Source organism: Bufo bufo, chromosome 5 (genome assembly GCF_905171765.1).
Source record: "Bufo bufo chromosome 5, aBufBuf1.1, whole genome shotgun sequence".
NCBI classification, from domain to species: domain Eukaryota; kingdom Metazoa; phylum Chordata; class Amphibia; order Anura; family Bufonidae; genus Bufo; species Bufo bufo.
This window is the reverse complement of record NC_053393.1, coordinates 494,071,325-494,087,403: the sequence shown is the minus strand read 5'-3', so window position 1 is coordinate 494,087,403 and position 16,079 is coordinate 494,071,325.

The following is a 16,079-nucleotide window of genomic DNA, read 5'->3' as shown; positions in this document are numbered from 1 at the left end:
GTCAGCGGGCATCGGGGAGCGGATGAACCGGACGATCAAAACCCGGCTTTCCAAGGCACTGATGGAGAAAGGTTTCTCTTGGGTAACCTCTCTTCCAGCCGTACTAATGGGTATTCGAGCCACCGAGGCCTAGAGTACCGGTATCTCCCCGTTTGAACTTATGACCGGACGTAAGATGCCCCTATGTCTGCCTAACGAACCCCAAGTGTCGGAGCCCACGAAGAACGCCATCGCCAGAGACATGTTTCTCCAACAGGTTCAGCAGAACCTGAAGGAGTTACTGCCTCATGCAGCGATACGGTTGCACAAACCGTATCTGTAGGAAAAATGGTGATGGTAAAAGTCTTCCGTCGGGCTGGCCCATGGGACGCAAACTGGAAAGGACCCTACAAGGTCCTTGAAGTAATGGGAGACACCACGCTAAAGGTACAAAGGCCAATCACTAACAAAAAGAAAACTCGTAGACGGCAGGAAGTCTTGTGGATTCACATCAACCAGGCAAAGGCCACCCGAGCTTCCCCAACTCAATAACGCATACCGTTCCGAGTTGGGTGAAGGGGGGGGGAGGGCTTGGTGGGTCGTTGGTGAATCCATTACACTTATCACACTCCATCTAATTACAGAACACAAGAGGGAGATACGACGACTCCCGACATAGGAAGAACAGGGGGAGGAGAGATCTAGTGGCTATGGGACTTGGCGGAGGTGCTTTGGGAGTGGGCGCCCTGAACACTATGGATATGGAAGTCCTGAGAAGTAAGCTTGGGGAGGTTGCGCGACACGTCGGGGAAGGATTCAAGACCCAGCTTGATGTAAACCACGTCTTAGAGGGTTTACAGCATTCGCACATAGATGCCACTACCTCTCTATCTTCTGCTATACGTGAGAAGTTTAGGAGGTTAGTTGTGAGTCTCTTGGAGGCGCAGAATCGGGCTCAGCTTGCTCTGGTGTGTATGCAGGTCCAAAGCGAACTCTAGGACAACCTTAAACATATTGTCTCAGTGTTACACAGCGGCCACTTCCCATTCAACCTCCGTCAGCGAATAAGTCCACTGATCTCTCCTTTCGCCATCAATCATACCAACTGGTGGGTGGTTCAGTGGCATGGATGTCAAAATTTAACCTGCACTGCTTCGTCCTTGGCACCTGTGTCCGGTCGCCTCAGACAGGGATACAGTGCCATCAATCTAGGAACGGTGATGAACAACTGGACGTTACTTCATCCCCAGCTCCCCTCGAGTGTTCTAACCTATGAAGAAGGCCATCCTTCTTTGTTTGACACTGAGGGATGTTGGTTGAGAGAGGATGCCATCCTCTGTCAGGGTAGTCGGGATCGGGTGCTTAGGCACCAGTGTTGGAACACCGAGGGGACCTGTGAGATGAAGGCCAACCCAATACCCTCGTCCTCTTTAAAATACTAGTGACATGGGTATTGATGTTGGTACCAAGGGAGTAACGGATCGTATGCAATTTATGGACTTAATTGCACTGAGCGAGGAGTACTCCTCCCCGGAGCGTACTGTACCCTTAGTCCCGTTCTAGGTCTGGACGTCGCAGAGCATCAAGGAAGAACCCCGATTACCCCGGAAAAAATACTCGACATTCACCCCGATGTTCCTGTGAGACTCCAGAAGATTCCTCTTGGCTTCGGCAACGAACTTAAACATCTCCTGCTGGACTTCAGCCAAGAGGAAAAAATTATACAACATCTTCGAGAGAAAGAGAAACAGGCAACCATCCAACTTACCCATGACCGGACGAAACTTACCGTGGTTTAAACATTGGACAAGGACTCAAAGATTTCATGGTGGGAGAGTCTTTTTGGATACAGTCCTAAGGCAACCTCGTTTTTCTATTTACTGATACACCCGGTGATAGTGCTTCTGGTTCTGGTTGGACTCATGTACGTAGGACTGTGGTGGATGTACCGGAGGGTCAAGAGACTAGTGGACCAACTAAGCCAGAACCAGACGGCACTTCACGAACTCAACCGCCGGAGGCTCAGGACTTGATTTCACAAAGTCCTGAAGCCTAAAAAGATCCAAAGGACAGGACAATTTGTGTGTGGGGGGGGGGGGGGGGGTTGGGGGCGTGCAGGATGCAAAAAATCTCAAATTATCCTGAGACCCCATAAACTGAAAATTTTCATAATAAGTTTTGTGAGGTATGTCCTATGCCTTCCTGAGACCTCATAGTATTGTGTAAATATTATAGATGTCCTTGGGTTTAGGTGGGTTGGGGAGGGGAACTGTGTAAATAGGATGTATTTTGTGTGAATGGGGATAAGATTAGGGCACGATAGGGACAGGCCCCCTCTGTTTGCCATTTGCCACTTTGAACCCTGGAACGGTGAAGTTTATAAGGGGGGGGGGCTGGATGTGTACTGTGGCGGAGGTGTTCCCGCAGGTAGAATTTCGGTACCATGACATCACCTCACTTAATGAATAATCTGACCTGCCTTGTTAAGACCTATTCATCTGTCCATGGGAGAACTGTGATTTCGTAGTAAAGAGATCACAGAGAGGCACGGAGCATTATCAGTCATGTTAATGCTCCGTGCCTCTGCAGTCTGCATCGGGTCTTGGCACTCTTTCACGGAGCGGATGCCACGCACGGCATCCGCTCGTGTGAACCCAGCCTAATACTAAAAGACGGTTACCTGTAAAAAAAAGGCCAGTCGAAGACTGCGAGGGTCAAGCCGCTCCGGAAGTCAAGAAAAAACGACAGTAGGAGGGGCTGATACCGAAACGATCAAAGCAAAAGATGTCAAGAAAGTTTCTGCGAGGAGTAGAAGATGGTGTATCCTGTGGATGGAGGAGTAGGTTACATTGAAGGGCAGGTCAGAGGAAGTAGGTCTGGATGGGTGATGTCTAGGTACCTAAGAATCAGTGTGCACTACAGTTCTTCCTGAACTATCGCAAAGGATGGGGTTGAGGGGGGCAAATATGTCTCGACCCTTTCCCCCAAAATATTGTCGTATTCCCGACAACAGGGGGATTGTTGAGGAAGGGTTGAAATATATGCAAATATATATATATATATGCATGCAAACACGTGCATGCATGTATAATATATACGCATACATAAATAGGCACATCTGCCCTTAGTATTCCACAGGGGCTCATTGTGGCCCCTGTGGGGAATATGTGCCCCCTTATATGTCCCTTTTATATATATATATATATATATATATATAAACATATCCCCCTATAATTCCATAGGCCCCATTGAAATGTCCCCTGGTTCACCTGAAACCAGAGGTATCAGTGTGAATGTGCCCCAAGCATTCACACTGATGCCATCTGGTTAATTGCATCAGAATGACCGGACAAGAGTCCGGTCATCCTGCATGCTTCAAAGAACTCCGATTCAATAGAATCTGAGTCCTTTGTATTAATTATCTCCAGCGCTGCTGGAGATAATTATGCATAATAGGAAAAGAGGAAAAACCTCCCCTCCTTCTATTATGCGCATTCCGGCAGCGAGATTACAATCGCGCTGCCCGGAATGCAAAGTGCTACAGGCGGGAGATCAAAAGCTTCTCCCGCCTGTCAGCAAGTGGTGTGGCCCTGCTGCGCCGGCGCAGTGACGTCATCTCGCTGCGCCGGCCCACGTGTCCTTGCCTCCGACAGCCCCTGCACTCAGGCAGTTGAAGCCGAGCCGCCTACAAAGAAGACCCCTGGAAAACGAGCATCCCTGGAGGGCTGAGTATCAGCCCCGCTATTCCACCAACGATATTAACCCTTAACTACCCTATCCCACCAACGAACCCCTACTTGACCTACCCTATCCCACCAACGACCTGCCCATATTTATCCCACCAACGCTAGCCCCTACCTACCCCTATTAACCCCTGAACCACCAATCCGCTGCCCTATCCTTGCAGGAGCATCCCTGCTCCCCTTTCTTGCATTACCCCTTTTACCCCTGTTGTAACCCTGTGTCTGTGGCCTGCATTAACCCCTGCAGTGCCACCGTTAACCCTTTTTTATTCTCATAGGGATAGTTTAGAGCCAGGTTGGGTGGGCTGCTAATGTGTATGTGTAATTAATACACACATTATTAATATTCCCCCCTTAACAGTCTCCTAGCAACCGTGCGTGAAAATCGCACCACGACCGCACTTGCTAGCGATTTTCACGCAGCCCCATTCACTTCTATGGGGCCTGCGTTGTGTGAAAAACGCACAAAGTAGAGCATGCTGCGATTTTCACGCAACGCACAAGTGATGCGTGAAATTCACCGCTCATGTGCACAGCCCCATAGAAATGAATGGGTCCGGATTCAGTGCGGGTGCAATGCGTTCACCTCACGCATTGCACCCGCGCGGAAATCTCGCCCGTGTGAAAGAGGCCTAAGGTGCTCAGTAGCTTCCCTGCGCCATTACCCTCATCTCAGTGCCAACATAGTGATTTCAGCGAAGCAATTGAAGCGGACCATTCATCCCTACTTCTAAATTCTAAGAAATAGATAGCTATAACTCTCTGTAGACGGAGGGGAAGGAAATTATGGGGGCATTACATGCCATATACATCTATGGGCCTTTATGTGAGGGATTATTTTATATGCAGAGGAGGAAGGGGTTAAAAAGAGCTAATTGCAATGCAACCTGAGAGATACTTTATTGTCTTATGTGAGCTGCGGCCCACCCACAGAAAGGGAAGAAATTCCTTGAAAATGTCCATCTATATGCAAAATTTCAATGGCAAACTTGACTTAGAGTTTTTTTTTTCATTTTTCATGTCCGTGGATCCTCCAAAAATCACGGAAGAAAAAACGGGCACGGATCACGGTACAACGGAACCACGTTTTGCGGGACGTTAAAAAATACTGTCGTGTGCAGGAGGCCTTAATGATAGCAATCCACAGAGAATGAGTAGCATAGGAAAGATGCTATGCAAAATACAGCACTTCCTACGTAATCAGGAAAAATGTTCTTAAAGGGGATGTCCAGGTTCAGAGCTGAACCCAGACACGACCCAATCTGCATGAATGAATGGAGCATCAAAGCTTTTTACGCTCTGATGCTCCCCCCTTGCTCTGCACGATTCAGCGCTATTTGTAACATCTGGACACTGCTCGGCGGAGGCTTGCAGTGATCCTGCTGACTGACATCACTGGCTCTAATGGGCGGTCTTTAATGCTGCCCCATCCTGTAAAAACAGGCTATAGTAGCGCTAAAGACCGCCCATTAGTGCCAATGATGTCACTGGGCTCACTGCTAGGCAGAAGCCTCCGCCTAGCTTAACCATGGAGAGCACAGTACGTCACTGGATCTCAAGAAAATTCCCTTGCCCTGCACTGAATCGTGGGAAGCTCCAATGCTCCACTTATTCATAGTGAATAAATACAGATTGGGTTGTGTCCAGGTTCAGCTCTGAGTCTGAACAACCCCTTTAAAACTAATTCCAAGGGTACCGGGTTTTCTTCTATTACTATCAGAATCCAACTGGAGCTCCAAAAATGTCAGAATTCTCAATCTCTCTACACAATACATTTTAGAAATTGTGTGATATGACCCCTGTTAGCTCTGTAATGGTTGGGATCCAATTGAGAAGACAGAAATGTGTCCTCCAATTTACTGCTATTTAACCCTTTCATGGATTTGGACATAACTATACGTCCAAATTGCAAGTGACTTACTGCATTTGGATGTACAGTCACGTCCAATTTGCTTACCGGTGCTATGACACTATAAAGTGGCACAGCCCCAGAGTGTCCACTCTCCTGGAGAGCAGAGATACCAGGGAAGCTGGCAAGGGACCAATCAGAGTGGTCCCTTGCCGGAAAGCACTCTGATTGGTTAGTCTCTGCAGACTAACCAATCGGAGCACTTTAGTGTTAAAATGCCGGTTTCAGGCTGTGATCTCCACGCTTTCCTGAAATCAGCAATGACCCCCACTGTGCCGCTGATGATTATACTGCCCCCATCGCCCCCAGATGCACCCTGCAGTCTAATCCTCTGTGCGGGCTCTGATGGTAGCGGCTCAGGAACAGAAATGCAAAATATAATTAATTTTCAACACAAAAGTGATTTTATTGCTGAAAAAGTTGTAAACATAAAAAAAACTACATACATTTGGTATCGCCATAACCGTATCAACCCATAGAATAAAATACTCATATAATATTTACCACAAGAGGAGCCCCATAAAAAAAAAAAACAGACAGAATTGACATTTTTGCCCACTTCACCTCCACAAAAAATTGTATAAAAAAATTGTATAAAAAGTGATCAAAAAGACATATGTACCCCAAAATGATACAATAAAAACTACAGCCTATTCCGCAAAAAAACAAGTCCCCACACAGCTACATTGGTGACAAAATACAAATGTTAAGACCCTAAACTAATTTCAGCAAATTACATGTTAGAAAATCCCGATGCCGCTCCTTCTGAATGCTGCTGTTCCCCCAAACAGTGGTTTATGACCACGTATGAGGTGTTGCCGTATTCAGGAAAAAATGCATAACAAATTGTGGGGTGCATTTTCTCCTGTTACCCCTTGTGAAAATGAAAAACTTGGAGCTAAAGCAACTTTATATTGGAAATAAAAGTTAATTTTTCATTTTCACAGCCATGTGTTTCTAAATTCTATGAAACGCTTGTTGGGTCAAAGCATTCATTTCACCACTAAATTTATTCCTTGAGGGGGTAGTTTTCAAAATGGGGTCATTTTTTGTGGTTTTCTTTCTAGGGGTACCTCAGAGTCTCTTCAAATGTGACATGGCACCTGAAAACCATACCAGCAAAATCTGCCCTCCGTTAACAATATGGCGCTCCTTTCCTTCTGCGCCCTGCATTGTGCCCATACAGCAGTTTACGACCACATATGGGGGGATTTTTGCAAACTGCATAATCAGGGTAATACAGTTGCAAGAAAAAGTATGTGAACCCTTTGGAATGATATGGATTTCTGCACAAATTGGTAATAAAATGTGATCTGATCTTCATCTAAGTCACAACAATAGACAATCACAGTCTGCTTAAACTAATAACACACAACAAATTAAATGTTAACATGTTTTTATTGAACACACCATGTAAACATTCACAGTGCAGGTGGAAAAAGTATGTGAACCCCTAGACTAATGACATCTCCAAGAGTTAATTGGAGTGAGGTGTCAGCCAACTGGAGTCCAATCAATGAGATGAGATTGGAGGTGTTGGTTACAGCTGCCCTGCCAGTTCTGGGTTTGCTTTTCACAAGAAGCATTGCCTGATGTAAATGATGCCTCGCACAATAGAGCTCTCAGAAAAACTTCGATTAAGAATTGTTGACTTGCATGAAGCTGGAAAGGGTTATAAAAGTATCTCCAAAAGCGTTGTTGATCATCAGTCCACGGTAAGACAAATTGTCTATAAATGGAGAAAGTTCAACACTGCTGCTACTCTCCCTAGGAGTGGCCGTCCTGTAAAGATGACTGCAAGAGCACAGCGCAGACTGCTCAATGAGGTGAAGAAGAATCCTAGAGTGTCAGCTAAAGACTTACAAAAGTCTCTGGCATATGCTAACATCCCTGTTAGCGAATCTACGATATGTAAAACACTAAACAATAATGGATTTCATGGGAGGATACCACAGAGGAAGCCACTGCTGTCCAAAAAAAACATTGCTGCACGTTTACAGTTTACACAAGAGCACCTGGATGTTCCACAGAAGTACTGGCAAAATATTCTGTGGACAGATAAAACCAAAGTTGAGTTGTTTGGAAGAAACAGACAACACTATGTGTGGAGAAAAAGAGGCACAGCACACCAACATCAAAACCTCATCCCAACTGTGAAGTATGGTGGTGGGGGCATCATGGTTTGGGGCTGCTTTGCTGCGTCAGGACCTGGACAGTTTGCTATCATCAAAGGAAAAATGAATTCCAAAGTTTATCAAGACATTTTGCAGGAGAACTTAAGGTCATTTGTCCACCAGCTGAAGCTCAACAGAAGATGGGTGTTGCAACAGGACAACGACCCAAAGCATAGAAGTAAATCAACAACAGAATGGCTTAAACAGAAGAAAATACGCCTTCTAGAGTGGCCCAGTCAGAGTCCTGTCCTCAACCCAATTGAAATGCTGTGGCATGACCTCAAGAAAGCAATTCACACCAGACATCCCAAGAATATTGCTGAACTGAAACTGTTCTGTAAAGAGGAATGGTCAAGAATTACTCCTGACCGTTGTGCACGTCTGATCTGCAACTACAGGAAACGTTTGGTTGAAGTTATTGCTGCCAAAGGAGGTTCAACCAGGTATTAAATCCAAGGGTTCACATACTTTTTCCACCTGCACTGTGAAGTTTACATGGTGTGTTCAATAAAAACATGGTAACATTTAAATCTTTGTGTGTTATTAGTTTAAGCAGACTATGATTGTCTATTGTTGTGACTCAGATGAAGATCAGATCACATTTTATGACCAATTTGTGCAGAAATCCATATAATTCCAAAGGGTTCACATACTTTTTCTTGCAACTGTAAATATTGAGGATTCTTTGGCTGTTAACCCTTGCTGTGTTACAGGAAAATTGGATTTAAATGGATAATCTGCCACAAAAAATGAAATTTTATAATTTCCCCTCCATTTTTCTTTAATTCTTGTGGAACACCTAAAGGGTTAATAAAGTTTGTCAAATCAGTTTTGAATAACTTGAGGGGTGTTGTCATTTATGGGTGGTTTCTACTATGTAAGCCCCACAAAGAGACTTCATAACTGAAATGGTCCTTGAAAAAATGGGTTTTGGAAATTTTCTTAAAAATGTGCTTCTAAACTTCTAAGCCTTCTAACTTCCTAAAAAAAATTAAATGACATTTACAAAATGATGCCAATATAAAGTAGACATATGTGGAATGTAAAGTAATAACTATTTTATGAAGTATCACTATTTGTAACGGCACCCCGGGCATAAAAGGGGTTAAAACCGTTTAGGCGATCTTCCCCTTCCAGAGCTACAGGCACAGCTACTTACAGAACACCAAACTCCCGAACGGCATGCAAGGGAATGCTCCAAACTCCGAACGGAACCTCACTGTCACAACCAGACAGCTGAGAAGCTCTGACAGAAACCGTTCAGAACCTCCTCCTTGAGTTTTCTTTGTTTTGGTTTCAGTTCCTCATCTCGTTAGCCTATTTTAGCTGTCATGCAGTTGGACTGATTGCTTCCCTTTAAATTCCTCCCCATAATGCAGTAGTGTGCGGCTTATACAACTTCCTGGAGTGTGTGTGCATGCCTGCTGTTCCTAGTTCCCAGTCGTCTGCAAGATAAGTGCTGTATATGTATTTGTGATTTTCTGTCTGCTGGATCCAGGTGACCCTGACTCCCTCCGTGTCTGTGTAGGGAGCCGGTGGTCGTGTCCCCTCACTATTGTAGGGTCTTCAGGTGTTAGATAGTCGAGGTACGTGGATATGCGACCATTCACCTTTGGGGTGTTCGCATAGGCTGAGCAGTCAGGGAGAGTCTGCCAGGTCCATGCAGGGCTCTCCCTTTTGTTCCTTAGTTGTGGATCCAGTGAGTCATTGATTATATTGCATTGTCTTGTTTCCTGTACACCATCCGTGACACTCACGAATAGCTGCTAGCAGACGAAAAGAAAACGCACCCAAGCGGCTTACACTCCTAGCAATCAGTCTCTAACAGCATACAGTGAATCCCCCCAAGAACGAGACCAAGCTCTGTGTTGAGGGTAAAGCAGTGGACAGCCAGAGCTGTGCGTTTATTGTTCTTATATACACATCCTTACAAATTAGTACCACCCACAGGGTTTTGTAAAACAACCAGTTTTTACAGAGTTAGGCTATGTGAGATAATTGGCTTAATTGGGTGTGGTAAGCCAACTAGGTACAGAAAATACCTCTATTCACAACAACAGCAAAACTACACAAAAATACATAACTCCTATCAAACTGAACAGAACCCCCACATTCAACTTATCCCCAGATGGCTTGGATCTGAGCGCTCAATATATCCGAACAGCGCTCAGATGCCACAAACACAGTCAAATCGCCATGGGGTTTAGGTTTAGCATGGGCTGATGAGAGGGCCCATAATTCTGGGGCAAGAGGCTGGCAACCAGGCTTCTCCAGCACCCAGTGGCGAGGTTGGTTTCACCACACTATTCGTCTTAAAAGCAAAGAGATTTTAATTTAGAAAATAGCGTATTTTTCCAAATTTTCTGAAAATTTTTGATTTTTTTTTTAAGCATAAAGGTAAAGGTGAAACGTATCAACTCAAATGCACCACTAACATGAAGTACGATGTGTCACCAGAAAACAATCTCAGAATGGCTTGGATAAGTAAAAGTGGGCTCCGACATTTGGTCCAAACAGGTTGTCGCTTGAAGGGGTTAACGCGGTTGTCCGACTTAATTAAAAAGCTTACCAAAGCCACTAAATTTGGGGATTTTTTTTTTAAAATATGGGGTTTTTCCATCTTTTGATACATCTACTAGAAGGAAAATGGGAAGCTGATATTTTTTATATAATCTTCAAGGGTTCCTCTGATTCCAGCTATAATTGTGGTGTCTGTAAAGAGTCACTTTTCATGTGCTGATTATATTTCTGCTATTCAGACAGGTTATATGTTATGTCTGCTATGTTTCTTCTTACTTCTTCTTACTGAGGTGTGATAGGAAGAGAGCTGCAGCAGAAAGGATATGCCTCATGAGAAAGGACACCCCCCTCCCCCTGAGTGGCCAGGCTCAAGAGAATCTAGCCAAGAAATTGGAGCAAAGAAGCTCTGGACCCATGTGAGGTACAGGGCTGGTTCTAGCTTTGCTAGAAATATTGTCCTGCACTATATGATGTCTAATTTTCATTTTTCACATCCAGCATGGGATAAGCCTTATAAGCATCTGTAAGATGGGCAGGTACTGGTAAATAAGAACTCAAAAACACAAATGCAATAGCACTCTGCAACCAGGACTCTGCCCTGCATCTATGCTGGATGTTGAATGCTGTCACGGCACCGGACGGGATTAAAAGCAGAGTGTGCCTGGCATGCATGCTGTACCTGCGCTCCCTGGACTTTGTGTGGCTATCATGGCCCATAACAGGTAGGTACTAGTGTTAGGGACCACTCATAGAGGCGACCTTGACGTGGTGAGTGGCTTATTACGCTTTGGCCAAAATGTACACCAATGCCTCATTCAACATCCAGCATAGAGGCAGGGCAGAATGCTGGTTGCAGAGTGCTATTGCATTTGTGTTTTTGCGTTTGTATATGTATTTCGCCATAGCGATGTGCACCTGCATACAGGGTTGTGCTGACTGAATCCCCCACATTTTTTCTTACTGGTAAATAAGAGCATGTTTCTATTCAGTGATGTGAATATCAGGTGGATATACTATATACAAATAATGCAAGTAAATGAATGGTACATATATAATCTAATACAATCTACAGATACAATATGATATACATTATAATAGTATACAGATCCTCAACATATATTTATAACACCTGGCTATCCTTCTTAAAGCGTACCTGAGTTTGAAAAAAGGTTTGCATAATGGCTTTGCTTTATTTTAGAATCATAATTGGGAAGTAGCAGTGTCTTGTCTACATACAATCAGCAGAATTTTGGACAAGTTTTGAAAGAAGCTACAATGTATACAAAAAGAACAAAAACCAACAAACTGCTGGGTAGCAGACTGCTTTTAGCAGAGAATACCTTCATAACCCGGCATATGATTGAATATGGGATGGAGAAATAGTTGACAAACACTCCCTCTGTATAGTAGAGTTGTTGCGATACCACATTTTTGATTCGGTTTCGATACCATGAAAAAGTATTGCGATACTCGATACCATTCGATACCACGCGAAAAAAATAAACCAAAAAAGTCACGTGTATTCCCCATTTTAAAAAATGGCGAATCGCGCAGTTTTTATTTATTTTCACCGCATACATTTTTTTAAAATATTTTAATAGTTTGGACTTTTCTGACGTGGCGATATGTAATATGTTTATTATTTGTACATTTTATATGTGAAATTGGGAAAAGGGGGTGATTCATACTTAATATTTTGGTGGGGGTTTTTTCCTTTTTTTTACACTTTTTATTTAATAACTATTTCCCCCCCTTAGGGGCCAGAACCTGGGATCTTTCATCCCTTGTCCTATTCACCCTGATAGAGCTCTATCAGGGTATATAAGACCTCACACTGTCCCTGCTGCCCTGTGCTTTGTGCACACAGCATCAGGGATGTTACCATGGCAGCCAGAGCTTCAGTAGCGTCCTGGCTGCCATGGTAACCGATCGGAGCCCCAGACTTACACAGTGTCACGAGTAGGAGGTCCCAGGAGAGACCACCACGTCGTCAAGCAATAAACAAACGGAAATCAGGTACAGACACATAAGAGTTTATTGCACAAACAAAAACCAGGGAAGGCAAGCACAGAGGGCGTGACTAAGCAACTCCTGGTATTCACTAGGGCCCCAGATGGTAGGGTTAGACTTTGCAGCAGGAAGTTGCCAGGGTCCACTCTGGAGTGTAAACTAGACAGTGACAGCAGGAACGAATGGACAACAGGTACCAGAAGGTACCGACGGCACATAGGCATACATAACAGACAGGCAAATACAAACAGGGCAACTAATAACACAAGCAGGAGTACATAGCAAGGAAACAGGAGTGACAATGAGCAGAGAAGGACTTGCTCCACCAGTAGTAAACTGCATGGCCTTACCCATGGCACTCTGCTGCACCTTTCTTTGCAGCAAAGGGCTTGCTGAACAGAGACATATAACATAACTGGCAGAACAGATAACAGAAACATAGGAAAGAGGACATCAAAGAGGACGGGAATGAACAAGTAGGAAACCCACAAAGCACAGACAGACAGACAGACACGGATCCCATGGGTCAGCATCATGGGAGAGTGAGTACAAACAGGAGCAGGACAAGACAACACACACCAGGAGAGCTGACCCAGAACTGAGGAAACCTCAGCCTTATATACAGGTTCCATGGGTGCACCAGAGAGGCCACACCCATGGAGCAGACAGAGAGGATTAACTCCTGATAGGCACACAGGGGAGTTAACCCATAAAGAACCACAAATAACACAGGAACGAAACTTCAGCGAGGAGTGCCGAACGAGCAAGGACGGAAGGTCACAGTCAGAGGTGACGACTGTGACACACAGCTGGGGCTCCGATCAGAAGCTGCCACTGCACCACCAATGAGGGGGAGGGGAGAGGACCCTGTGGCCACTGCCACCAATGATTTTAATACTGGGGGGTTGAAAGGGGCCGGCGCACTGTGCCACCAATGATTTTAATGGGATGGGGGGTTGAGGGGGGGCACACTGCACCACCAATGATAATTACCCCTTAATGCAGGAGGCGGATACTGGCAGATCAGCGGCAGTTGACCCCTCAGGTGCTGCTGAGGGGTTAACTGCCGCTGATCGCAGCTCCCTGTCAGGGGCAGGGTGTAGGCAATGCAATTCTGGTGCCAGCACCCGCCTCCTGTATTATGTGTTAAAGTCTACTTTTCCTGGGTCCAGACTAAGTATTAGACTACACAGAGCGGCGCCCAGCGATGTCCGAGCACTCACCATTATTCCTGGGCGCCGCTCCGTTCGCCCCATTACTGTCTCCTCTCCTGCTCCACATGCTGATTACTATCGGAGCGATGGGGAGGAGACATCAGCTTCTCTAGTGGGCGTTCCTTCTCCATGGCTGTAGCGCTGTCCAATCGCAGCGCAGGAAGAAGGAACGCCCACTAGTGAAGCTGATGTCTCTTCTCCACGTGCTGATTACTATCGGAGCGATGGGGAGGAGACAGTAATGGGGCACAGCAGCCGAACGGAGCGGCGCCCAGGAATAATGGTGAGTGCTGGGACATCGCTGGGCGCTGCTCTGTGTAGGAAAAGTACTATCATTGGTGGCGCAGTGTGCCCGCCCCTCCTCTGCCCCTCTCTTCTCATTGGTGGCAGCAGCAGCACAGGGGGAGGGAGGACACCTTCTCCCTGTGCTGCTGAGAAAACATGAGCGCGCCGACAGCAGCGCTCTCATGTTCAGACTCCAGAGATACTAGACTGCGCAGAAGCGCAGCCCAGTATTGAAAAAATGGGTATCGATGGGTATTTCGATACCCGCAACAACCCTACTGTATAGTATAAGAGGCCCAGAAGGTAAAGCATAGGCCTGTAAATTTCTATGGCCCCCAAATTACAAATCCATACAACATAGATCCATAACTTGGTCATGTGCATGACATTGCTAATCCCAAATCAACATTCTCTTCCATATTACTGTTATTATACTAAGCAAGATGCACAAAGAAAAAGAAGTACAGTATATCATGTATCTTCTGTCCAAAATGTCTTACCTTCCCAGGCGGACTTTAACTTTGGTCCATAAATCTGAGCTCCTCTTCTTTTCTTCTCTCTGGCAAAAAGACGCAGATTTACTAATGTGTCTGCATCAAAAATTTGTCTAAAAAGTGGCACATATTGGCACAATTTGAGGCATCTCGGCCAGTGATGGCTAACCTCTGGCACTCCAGCTGTGGTGAAACTACAACTCCCAGCATGCTCCATTCATTTCTATGGAGTTCTGAGAACAGCCAAGCAAGTGTGCATCTTGGGAATTATAGTTTTACCACAGCTGGAGTGCCAGAGGTTAGCCATCACAGCACTAGGGTTTCTACACTTTTTTCTGACATGCTTGTCAAGGAGGTAGGGCTTTGTGGAGAGGAGTGGGTCTTCATGGGAAAGAACAGGGCCTAAAATGCACCATTTTGCACCAAAATTGTGCCACAATTCTGCCATAAAAATCAGTCTCAAAGAAGCTAATCAATTTGTTGGTATAGAGTCAAAGAAAAGGGTCTGTACCTGCTCCACATTTATCATCTAGCCTGAGCCCCTGTGATAAATCTGGTTCAGGTCTGCAGACTTGTAGTGTACGGGGACTGTAATGCCCGTCACTACAAAAGTGTCACTTGGTGTGCTGTCGTCCCCCCTTATTTATGGGGAAGTTGGTATATGTCATCTTTATAAATTGTCATGTAATGTAATGTTATGTGTTTCCCTGTTACTGTGAAACTTGCATGTACAGGCCTGCTAGGGGTGTCATTCCAGCTTCTAGTCACTAGAGGGAGCTAGGGAGCCCTAGTTTATATAAGGCCCAGTCAGGGAAGTAAAGGGAGACGGAGTCTAGTGTCTGTAGTCTACAGTTGGAGATTAGACAATGTCAGAAACCAGTCCAGGCCTGAAGCCTGCCTTCAGGAGAAGGTCCCCCTCCTGAATTCCCTTATGCAGAAACAGGAATACTGAAGCTAAAGAGCCTGAGGAAGCTGAGAGCGAGACAGAGGCAAAGATCAAAGGAAGCAAGAGGTACTCAAGAGAACAGAGGAGGTACTCTAGAAAGCTAAAACCAAGGATATAAAGCCAGAGCTAGGTTATTGGGCCTTGGAGAAGATTTGCTATATTCCAGGATCAGTCAGAGATAGAGTGCAAGCTCCTGTACTGCAAGTCCTGTGTGTTTAACACTCTGTAATCACCTTGCTCAATCTGTATTGCCTGCATCAACCGTATTGCAAAATCGACTGTATGCCAAGGAACTGCGATTCCATTATTGTCCCTATGAAACCTACTAAAGTTGGAGTTCTGCTTTAACCTCACGGTGTTCCTCATTTATTCCTGCTATCCGCAAACGGCGTGCCACCGTTTAATTGGCACTGGCGTCACGAACAATTTCTTACCATCACCTGCCTATGCAGAGAGTCAGCCGTCTCAGGTTAGTGTCATTGCACTACTACACTCAGAAACTCTATTAAACACAACTTGAGTACGCTGCACCTCTCTTTTGGCGTCACGAACAGGATAGCACGCTTTCCAGTGCAAGAAGCGTGAACTTTGTGCCTTATACAGTTGCCCTGTGACCAAAGTGACAAATTGCCTGTTTATTTAAAGTGGACTTTGTGAACTGAAAATCATACCAAAAGTGTTCCTAAAACCTCCAAAAAGCGCTGTGCAGTGTTGCGCTACCAAGAGGAAGAAAATCGCCACATCGGAGTGTGGTTTTATGGACTTTTCATCATCCTGCTTGCTGTCAGTGAATAGACAGCGTTTA